Genomic DNA, 10,523 nt, shown 5'->3' with positions numbered 1-10,523 from the left:
TTAAGATGGGGGACCTGGTGGCTCAGTCTTGATTTTGGCTCAGGTCATGATCTCAGGGTTATGAGATCGAGCCCCGGCTTTGGGCTCCAAGCTCAGTGGGAAACCTGCTTGAGATTCTCAATCCCTTTCCCTCTACCCCTCCCCCCAAAATAAATAAATAGTTTTAAAGAATGCTTGTGATGGTCAACTTTATGTTATATTTTACCATATTAAAAAGTGATATCGTGCTCACTTCAACAGCGTGTGTAGTAAAATCAGGCCAATATGGAGACGATCAGCATCGACCATGCACAATGACGACGTACAAATTCAGGAAACGTTTGGTGTTTTTTTTTTTTTAATGCAGGAAAGATATGAAGGCTGGAATAAAAATGTCCTAGTATCCTACAACTTACCTTGCCACCAAAAAAGTATTAAGAAAATGATCTCTTCTAAAATAAACTCTATACTACATACATACACACACACACACACAAACACACACACACACAGAGTTCAGCTAAAGATTTGAGAGGCTTTGACAGCTCATCCACCTGTGAGCTAATTGCCAAACTCCCCATGTGGGGACAGTCTCCCACCAGCGAAACGGACATGCAGTGGGTATGTCATTCCCCTTTTCTTTCTTTTCTGTGCACAGACTATGAGAGGGGACACAAGGTCAAAGGCTGAGACACATAGAGTGTTCCTGAACCCCCTCTCCATCCTCTCTGTCTCACCCTACACCTGTCTCACTGCACCTCCTCGGTAGAAGCTTCGCAAACTCTTCCTGCGCCATAGTAGGCGCCATAACTGCAGCCACAGATACTCATTCCATGTGTGTTGTTTCGGCCCGTCCAACTCCCTGCTTCATTATTAGCTGACTTTGTACGGCTGTGTGTGTGTCTTCTCTCCCCAACTAGACCAGAAGTTCCTCGAAGGTAGACACCGATTCTTTGCCCCTTTTGGATCTCTTTAGCACTCGTGTCAATGTCTAGGGTATGGTAAGGGGTAGGCTTATCCAGACAATGGAGTACCATTCCACACTAAAAAGAAATGAGCTGTCAAGCCATGAAAAGACATGGAGGAACCTTAAATGCATGTTACTAAGTAAAAGAAGCCAAACTGAAAAGGCTACAAACTGTGAGTCCAACCACATGACCGTTCTGGAAAAGATAAAACTATGGAGACAAGAAAAAGATCAGTGGTTGCCAGGGATTCAGGGGGCCCCAGAGAGGGAGGGAGGGACAAATAGATGGAGCACAGAGGATGTTTAGGACAGTGAAACTACTCTGTGTGACACAATAATGGTGGATGTATGACATTATGCTTGTATCAAAATCCATCGTAAAACAAAAAGCGTGAACCCTAATGAAAGCTACGGAGCTTGGTTAATAATAACGTACCAATATTGAACCAGTCTGTCCAATTTTCTCATAAACCACATCGATGTTTTCCCTCGGTGAAGGGAAGCTGGAAAGGTTTATCCAGGCCTGACATTTTTTTTTAATTGAGGTATAATTGACATATAACATTATATTAGTTTCAGGTGTGCAACATAAGGATTCGATCTTCATATACGCAGTGAAATGCTCACCGCAATAAGTCTAGCTACCCCCCTGCCGCCATCTGAAGTTACATAATAATCAATCCGATGTTGTTGACCATTGTCACCATGCAGCATGTGACAGCCCCATGACTTATTTATTTTATGGCTGGAAGTTTGTACCTCTTGACCCCCTTCTCCCATTTCACCCACCCCCAACCTCTCCTCCCCTCCGGCAACCACCAATCTGTTCTCTGCATCTGTGAGTTTTGTTTGCTCGTTTGTTTTGTTTTGTAGATTCCACATATAAGTGAAATCATATGGTATTTGTCTTTCTCTGTCTGACTTATTTCACTTGGCATCCTACCCTCTGGGTCCATGTTGTCACAAATGACGAGATCTCCTTCTTTTTTATGACTGAGCTGTATTTCAGTGTATATATACATACTTTATCTTTTTTATCCATTCATCTACTAATGAATTGGTTGTGCCCATATTGTGGGTATTGTAAATAATGAACATAAGCATGAGTCTATCTTTTCGAATTAGTGTTTTTGTTTTCTTTGGATAAATACCTAGAAGTGGAATCACTGGATTGTTCTAGTCTTGATATTTTGAAGAACCTCCATACTGTTTTCCACAGTGGCTGCGCCATTTACATTCCCACCAAGAGTGCATGCCTTTTCTGCACGCCCTTGCCAATACTTGTTATTTCTTGTCTTTTTGACACTTGACATTCTGACAGGTGTGAAATGATATCTCATTTGTGGTTTTGACGTGCATTTCCCACTGATGAGTGATGTTGAGCACTTTTTCATATGTGTGTTGGCCATTTGTAAAATGGAAATTTGGAAAAATAATCTATTTAGGTCCTCTGCCCGTTGTTTGATTGGACTGTTTGGTTTTTGCTCTGGAGTCATGTGACTTCTTTGTCTATTTTGGATATTAATACCTTATTGGATATATGACTTGTAAATATTTTCTTCCATTCCATAGGTTTGCCTTTTTATTTCTTTGCTGGTTTCCTTGGGTATGCGGAAGATTTTTAGTTTGACATAATCCCACTGCATTGCCCTTGTCATTGGACTCAGATCCAAAAAATATCACGGAGAGTGAGGTCAAGGAGCTTACCACCTGTGTTTTCTTTCAGGAATTTTACTGTTTCCAATCTCATATTCAATTCCTTAGTCCATTTTTTGAGTTGAGTTTTGTGGATGGTATAACATAGTGGTCCGGTCTCATTCTTTTGAATGTGGCTGTCCAGTTTCCCCAATGCTATTTATTAACGAGACTGTGCTTTCCCCATTGTATATGCTTGCCTCCTTTGTCATAAACTAATTAACCATATGTGCATGGGTTTATTTCTGGGCTCTCCATTCTGTTCCATTGATCTGTGTGTCTGTTTTTATGCCAGTACCATATTGTTTTGATTACTGTGGCTTTGAAGTATAGTTTGAAATCAGGGTCCATAATGCCTCCAGCTTTGTCCTTCTTTGTCAGATTGCTTTGGCTCTTCACGGTCATTAATGATTCCATACAAATTTTAAGATGGATTGTTCTATTTCTGTAAAAAATGCCACTAAAACTTTGATAAGGCTTATGGTGAATCTGTAGATTGCTTTGGGTACAGACCTGTCATTTTTCAAAATGCCAAGAAATATAGTTGGGAATAAATTAAAGTTTCTCCTCAAAGCCCAAGAAGAAAAATTGTAAGAGGAATAAGCATGTATTTGTGAGCTAAGATGTACACAGAAAGTTGTGTTTCTTTACATGTTGCTCTAATTAGTGTATATTTTGTATTGAAATCTCAAGTAATCTTTACAGAAAACCAAAGCATCCTTAATTATATCTGAAATCCCCTTTCAAGGCCTCCTCCTGCCCTGACCTCTAAAGGGAAGGTAGAGGCCACATGTGATTTCATTCACAGAACTAAGAAAGGGAGTTAAAAACCAAATGTCCAGAGTGCCTGGCTGGCTCAGTCGGTAGAGCATGCAACTCTTGATCTGGGGGCTGAGAGTTCAAGCCCTGCCCTGGGCATGGAGCCTACTTAAAAAAGAAAAAAGAAAAAAAAGAAAAGAAAAGAAAAGTCCAACTTGACAGCAGTATTACTTGCCCACTTAATGGTTTCAGGAAAAACCATATTCAGGGGACACCTGGGTGGCTCAGTCGTTAAGCGTCTGCCTTCAGCTCAAGTCATGATCCTGGGGTCTGGGGATCGAGCCCCGCATTGGGCTCCCTGCTAGGCGGGAAGCCTGCTTCTCCCTCTCCCACTCACCCTGCTTGTGTTCCCTTTCTCGCTGTGTCTCTTTCTGGCAAATAAATAAATACAATCTTAAAAAAGAAAGAAAGACCAACAGTATTCAGGGAAGTGCACTGCAGAAAGAAACATGAAGGCTCTGATGTCAATAGATATTTGTCAAGAAAGTGTGCAGACAACAGGCGGTGAGCGGGACAACGGTTCCTGGTGGCTGTTTCTATAACAGACCAGGGCAGGCCAACATCAGCGGCCCGTGTGAATTTCCACTGCCTTTCTGCCCCTCCAAACCCACGATGCAACGCACACGCAGGTTGCAAACTCTTCTGTATGTCCAAGTGTCCAGCTTTTGCTCTGTTGAGCTCACTGCATCACTAGCAAGAGGCACTAACATTATTTTGTAGGCATTTGGTTGCCTGACTTCAGGGTGCAAATATGCAGGAAGGAGAGGCGAATCAGTGTCCCCAGCTGGTGGTCCTGATGCTCGGTTCGGAGGAGGACCTTCCCACAGTCCCGGCTCCCAGGTGACTGCGATTCTCGGCTTCCCACGGCCCCCTCGGCTCCCTCTCTCATTTATCATTCTTTCACTCCCATGCCAGCTTCTGATAAGATGCTAGAAAACAGGCCCTGGGAGGGAGCTAATTACTTAAGTGGGGGACAGAGAGGACACGCAATGGCTTGGTAATGGTCTCTGAGCCTCGTGAGGGTTATTACCACAGGCCGCAGTGACTGGCAGTGTCTCCAGTCGGGTTCCCCGGAAGCAGAGTCCTGGGCACAGATTCTTGCGCAAGTGAATTATTGAGGGAGGGCTCTCAGGAGAAAAAGGTAAAGACAGGACATAAGCAGTGGAGGGCAGGGGAAGAAGCAAAGTGAAGATGGAGATTTAGACTCAGCCCGATTCCCTGGCTGAAGGGGGTGGAGATCGCAGTCATTCCTCCCCATACATGACACAGGGGGCCGGACCTTTAGAGTCCCTGTATCCGTTAGTCACTGACTGCAGGCCACCCTCACTGGGGGTACGGGGGCACGTAAGCCCCAAGTCCTCAGCTCTGGGCAAGGCTACAGGAGCAGGCAGACACGGGTTCCTGAGACAACATTGAAACGGTAAGCCGCTCCTCTGGAGATGAGCACCGTGGGCAGCTCAGGGAATCTGGCTGGATACCGTGGCATCCACCAACGGTGGCTGCTAATACAACAGGGAGAGAAGTGAGGCAGCCACCAGGAAAAGCCTCTGGAGCTTTCTGCAGTTGCCAGTTACTGGAACTGATGGATAGGGAATGGCCATCACCCAGCTAGAAGCAGACCCAAGCAGGAGATTTGGGCAGGTGCCTTCAGGAAAGACCCAAGCTAAGAATTTTTTAAATAGTTTTTTTTTCAAATATTTTATTTGTTCATGAGAGAGAGAGAGCGAGAACACGTGAGCAGAGGGGAGGGGCAGCGGGAGAGGGTGAAGCAGTCTCCTGGCTCAGCACAGAGCCCAATGCAGGGCTCAATGCAGGGTTCAACGTTGTGTTTGATCCCAGGACCCAGGGATTATGACCTGAGCCGAAGGCAGATGCTTAACCAACTGAGCCACCCTGGTGCCCCCGGGTGGCTGTTCTAGGCACTTTCAGTCTGTTAGTCTCATCTAAGCCTTGCAACAACCTTATGAGTGAGGCATTATTCTTACCATCCCATTTTACAGATGAGGAGACTGTGGCCAAGAGAGGCTTATTTGCCCAAGTGAACAGTTGGAGGTAGTAGAGGCAGGATTTGAACCCAAGTGTCTGACTCATGAGGGCTACACCACCACTCTGCTTTCCCTGGTTGTCCCTCTAGCTGGGGTAGTCAGGAGCTAGACAGCAGGAGACCAACCTGGATGCTATCAGCTGACCATGTTTATAAACCTCGGCATACATCAGAAGCAGCCATGGTTGATTGCTGCACAATAGAACCTGGACCTCATCCTGAATCAGGACCCAGGACTGAGAGGCGGGTGACAATCTATACATTGAGCAAGCTCCCCAGGTATTCTGACACTGGCAGTCCAGAGTCAACTCTGAAACCCCACAATCGTCCAGATGAAAGAGCAGGGTCAGGTTCAAGTCCTAGCTCTTGCACTTTCTACCTGGGTGATCTTGGAAAGGTTAACTAACCTCTCTTAGCCTCAGTTGTTCTCAAATCTAAAATAAAAATAATAATAATGTTCCTCTTAAGATTTAGTGAAATTTAAACTGAGTTACTGCACATATAGTATAGTTATACATATATATTTTTTAAACTGTATGTGCATCTTACATATATAGTGCATATTAGATTTTATTTCTATATATATGACAAAGGTCAGGTAGGCCAAATTATTGAGGGTGCTTATCTCTAGGGAGGAAAATAAGGGGGTGATGTAAAGAGGGGAGAGAATGGACTGGAAGAAGTGTTCACTTTTTACTCTATGTATTAAATTTTAATTTTTTTTTTAATTGAGAGAGACCACAAGAGGGAGGGAGAGGGAGAGAGGGGGAACGTCTCAAGCAGGCTCCATGCCCCAGCATGGAGGCCAACCCCTGGCTCTATCTCAAAACCCTGAGATCACCACCTGAGTCAAAATCAAGAGTTGGGCACTCAACTCTAACTAAGCCACCCATTTGCCCCAAATTTTAAGTTTTTACAAAAAGAAGATATTAAAGTACTGCATATAGAAAATGTATTTCATCCAAACCAAACAGGCCAAATAGAATCATCTAGATAAAGTGCCTGGCACACAGTAGGCACTCAATTCATGGGAGCCGTTAGCATCATTGTTCTCATCCACAAACATTTGTTGAGTGTCTATTATGTGGGAGCCATCGTAGTCAGGCTCCATAGGGAGGCAGAGAAATACAAAACAAAGTCCCCGCTCTCACATGCACAAAAAAACCCCAAACGCCCAATGGCAGTGTTTACTTTGGGTCCAATGAGTGCTATAGAAAATAAAGCCTTTAAGAAGTTGAAATGAGAGAGAGATCATTTCCAGCTGGCCTCTTCAGGGGAGGTGGGGCTTGTGCAAGGCATTGAGGAAAAGGGAAGATTTCAATAGGCAGAGAAAGGGGGAAAGAACATTCCAGCGGCAGAAAAGAGCGAGGTTCAAAGGGCAAAGGGACTCTGTAGGCATGCGCAGAAAACACCGAGGGAACATTTGGCTCGGCTCCCCCGGGTCTGCAGGGGACAACCAGGCCGGATCTGACAGCGGCAAGAGCCGGCCTCTCCTCCCTCGACTGCAATAAGACAATCTCTAGCCCCAATCCTTCCGGTACCTGGAAGGGGGCCAAGAGTGACTTTCTTTACAGTTCTTGACCCTTGTGGGCTGAGCCTAAGAATGGGAAGCAAAGTAGCCAGGGCCATTAAAAAGAAAAAAAAAAAAAAAAAGTGAACCCTTTCCCTTAACTGCTGGTGCCCAGGTGCGCGCAGGGCAGCCACACCAAGCCGGGGGTGCGGACCCGCGGGCCCACTGTAACGTGCCTGACGTGCATGCGCCTGCTTCTACGTGGGGCGTGGGGGGGAGCGACGCGTGAGCGCGCACGTCGTAATGACATGTGGTATTTCCTGTGATTGTGTGCTGTGATATACTGGGTTGAGTTATGAGGGCAGTGTGTGCTAACCGCATTCCTGAAGGCTAATCTCTGTGAGCAACGAAGAAGGGGGCAGAGGGAAACAAGCAGCCGGCGACGGATCTAGCCACAGAGCACGTCGCTGCCTTCCGTGGGCAGCGCCGGGACTCGGGGGAGGGGGCAGCCTGGGAGGTCACCTGGCAGTGTTCGCACGGGGGGCACGCGAGTTATCGGGAATAAAACTGGGGGGCATTTAGATTCCAGACGGAGCCGGAGTGGCCTCCTGATCAGCAAAGTGTCGCATCGCGGCACCCTGACATCGTCCTTGAGCTGCTGCCTGTGTGTATCTCTCCACAGCGTGTATACAGAGACTAGGGATAAACACTTTTTTTAAAAAGTTAAAGCTTGATTAGCTGAACACCACAAGGCCCTGGGAAATTGAATTTAAGAAAAATTTGGATAATTGGAACAGCATATAATATCGAGAATGTTAAACACACAAGTCGGCTTGAGCACAGAGTTTATGGCAAGCTCTGATTAAAATGAAGTTTCTGATAATCAAAGTTTTAATGGCAGAGGCTCATTTGAATTTCTTCTGTCTAGAAGGGAGATTAGATATCGTGTGCACAGAATATCTTGTGATAGTTTCCAGTCTTCCCAATTCCACTTGGGTCACATACACACTGTATTATGTATGTATTTATTTCATGAAAAGTGCTCTATCCTCTGGTCGGCCCCCAACTAGCCCAAACAGGACTTGCCACAGATGTGTTTATCAGATTGCTCTGCAAATGCACGGGGAGGAAAAGTCTGCCTATCGTCTAAGTGATTTCAAAATCAAAGCCATTCCAGACACACCAGAAGCCTAAAGCAGCCAAGAGATAGGCCGAGTTTATAAACTTCCATAATATGTTTATTGCAAGGATGGCAATTACCCAATATCCCTGCCCTCCTGGGTCTTAGATCAGAATATTTCCACAAAAAGAAATCTGTGTTCGACTGCATTTAGCCAGTCATAATTCCAGATGTCTGGAATGTTCCAACACCAGGCATGGGGCTAGGGAGGAAGAAAGGAAGGAAGCTGCTGATCATTGTTAGAGCCCCGTGGTAGTCTGTGGTGGCATGTCTAGTGTGGCTGTTTGTCCCTCTTCCTCCTCCTCCTAATGGCCAGGTGTCACAGGAGTATCGTTAGATGGGGCGGGGGGCGGGGTTGGCTGTCCTGAGCCACCAGATGCTTTTCTGTCCGGCTCTGGAAACCCAACATGTCACATCAGAGACGTAATATCTTTTTTTTTTTAATTTTATAATTTTTTTTAAAGATTTTATTTGACAGGCAGAGATCACAAGAAGGCAGAGAGGCAGGCGGAGAGAGAGGAGGAAGCAGGCTCCCTGCCGAGCAGAGAGCCCCATGCGGGCGGGGCTCGATCCCAGGACCCTGGGATCATGACCTGAGTCGAAGGCAGAGGCTTTAACCCACTGAGCCACCCAGGCGCCCCAGGGACGTAATATCTTAATGAAATGACTCGAGTGTGCGTAATTTACGCTAGAACGGAAAATGCTGACATGGCAGAAAGGACGCTTGTTCCTGCGGTTGCCGGAGCACATTCGGGCCACATCGCTTGGGAATGAATCAGACCAGCATTACAGGGAAGCTGCTAAGAGAATTGCCTCCTCGAGCGCTCCTATCAAATGTTGAGGTTATTTACCGCGAGCGTACATGGTGGCCCATTCTGCCCTGTTCGCTGGATCACAAACTTGGGTGAGTTCAGTCATTTGTCCCAGACTCCTTCCGGAGCCTGAATAAGAGGCAGGGTTATTCCGTAGAGTCATCAAAAGGATTGATTCTGCCCTTTCCTCTGGGGCTCTTCTGGCAAACATTAAACATCACAGCACCCTATTAAGGGAAGTTGAGGTGCTCGTTTCATAGATGCTAAGACTGATACCAAGGTTTTGCATCCATGACACCTTATGGCCATCGGCATAGATTTTGTTTTGTTTTGTTTTGTTTTGTTTTGTTTTTTACCCCCAGCAGACTGAGATGTGGTGGCTTGGATATGGCATGGCTGAAGAAGTCAGAGTTTCTTCTGATCATCATGGGGCTAGGGAGTGGGGTCTTAAACTCTGAAGCCTCTGTCTTCTGCTCACCACGGGGCAAGAGGCATCAGTTCAAGGCCAGGTGCAAGAAGACTTTTTCTGCTGGTCTCTATGCCAGGAAGTCTCCAAAGTGGAATGACACATACCCTAAAACAAGATAATCCTTTGAGGAGTAGGGGTAATGGGTTGAATTGTGTCCCACCAAAATTCATGTGTTGAAGTCCTTGGCCCTAGTACCTCTGAATATCACCTTATTTGGAGATAGGATATTTATAGAGGCAATGGAGTTAAAATGAGGTCACTAGGGTGGGCCTAAAAAATATGACTAGCGTCCTTATAGAAAGGGGAAATTTGGACACAGACATACACAGAGGGAAGACAATGGGAAGAGACACAGGAAAAAGATAAGCCAAGGACAGAGGCCTGGAACAGCTGCCTCCCTCACGGCCCTCAGAAGGAACCAACCCTGCCAGCACCTTGATCTTGGACTTCTGGCCTCCAGAACCATGAGACAGCGCATTCCTGTTGTTTAAGCCCCTCAGCGGGTGGTTCTTTGTTATGACAGCCCGGGCCAATTAATTTACATAGGAAGAAAACATCAGAACTTGAGAATTTTCCTTACAACATTATGGTAGTTTGGCTTATTTTTTTTAAGGTTTATGTATTTATTTAAGAGTGAGAGAGAGAGAGCTGGGGAAGGGACAGAGAGAGAGGGAGAGAAGAAACCTCCCCACTGAGCACAGAGCCAGAGCCCCCAGTGGTTTGGCTTATTGATCCTAATTCATGGCTCACCTGGAACAGAAACGACACCGCTTCCTGGTGACTTTGCAGTGCTTTGCACTGTGGGTGGGATATACTCCGGCCACCCACGGGCAGTTGGGCTTGAGCAAGATTATTGCCAGAAGTGGCACGTGAGAGGCCACTTTAAACGTGTTGCGTGGTATGGTTTGCCCTCTTGAGCTTCTGCCATCACTAGGAGAACAGGTCCCAGGTGGCTGTATTCGCATCAGCCAGGGCTCCAGACTTGCACAAATTCTGTGACCTGGAGCACTTTCCATCTCAAACTGCGATGGGGAGAGGAGCTGCTGCC

The 10,523-nt window shown here is 46.1% G+C and overlaps 1 non-coding gene across 1 annotated transcript; it reads left to right on the top strand.

The window, feature by feature from the left end:
* Positions 1-224: 224 nt before the first annotated feature.
* Positions 225-331, top strand: LOC123394786. The gene has a single exon (XR_006609534.1). It is a non-coding gene; the product is annotated as a U6 spliceosomal RNA (small nuclear RNA).
* Positions 332-10,523: the final 10,192 nt, after the last annotated feature.

The sequence above is a fragment of the Mustela putorius genome, unplaced genomic scaffold, assembly GCF_011764305.1.
Source record: "Mustela putorius furo isolate JIRA1106 unplaced genomic scaffold, ASM1176430v1.1 tig00003836_pilon_pilon_pilon, whole genome shotgun sequence".
NCBI classification, from domain to species: domain Eukaryota; kingdom Metazoa; phylum Chordata; class Mammalia; order Carnivora; family Mustelidae; genus Mustela; species Mustela putorius.
The sequence above is the reverse complement of the archived record's forward strand: the minus strand, read 5'-3'. Positions and strand labels throughout refer to the sequence as shown.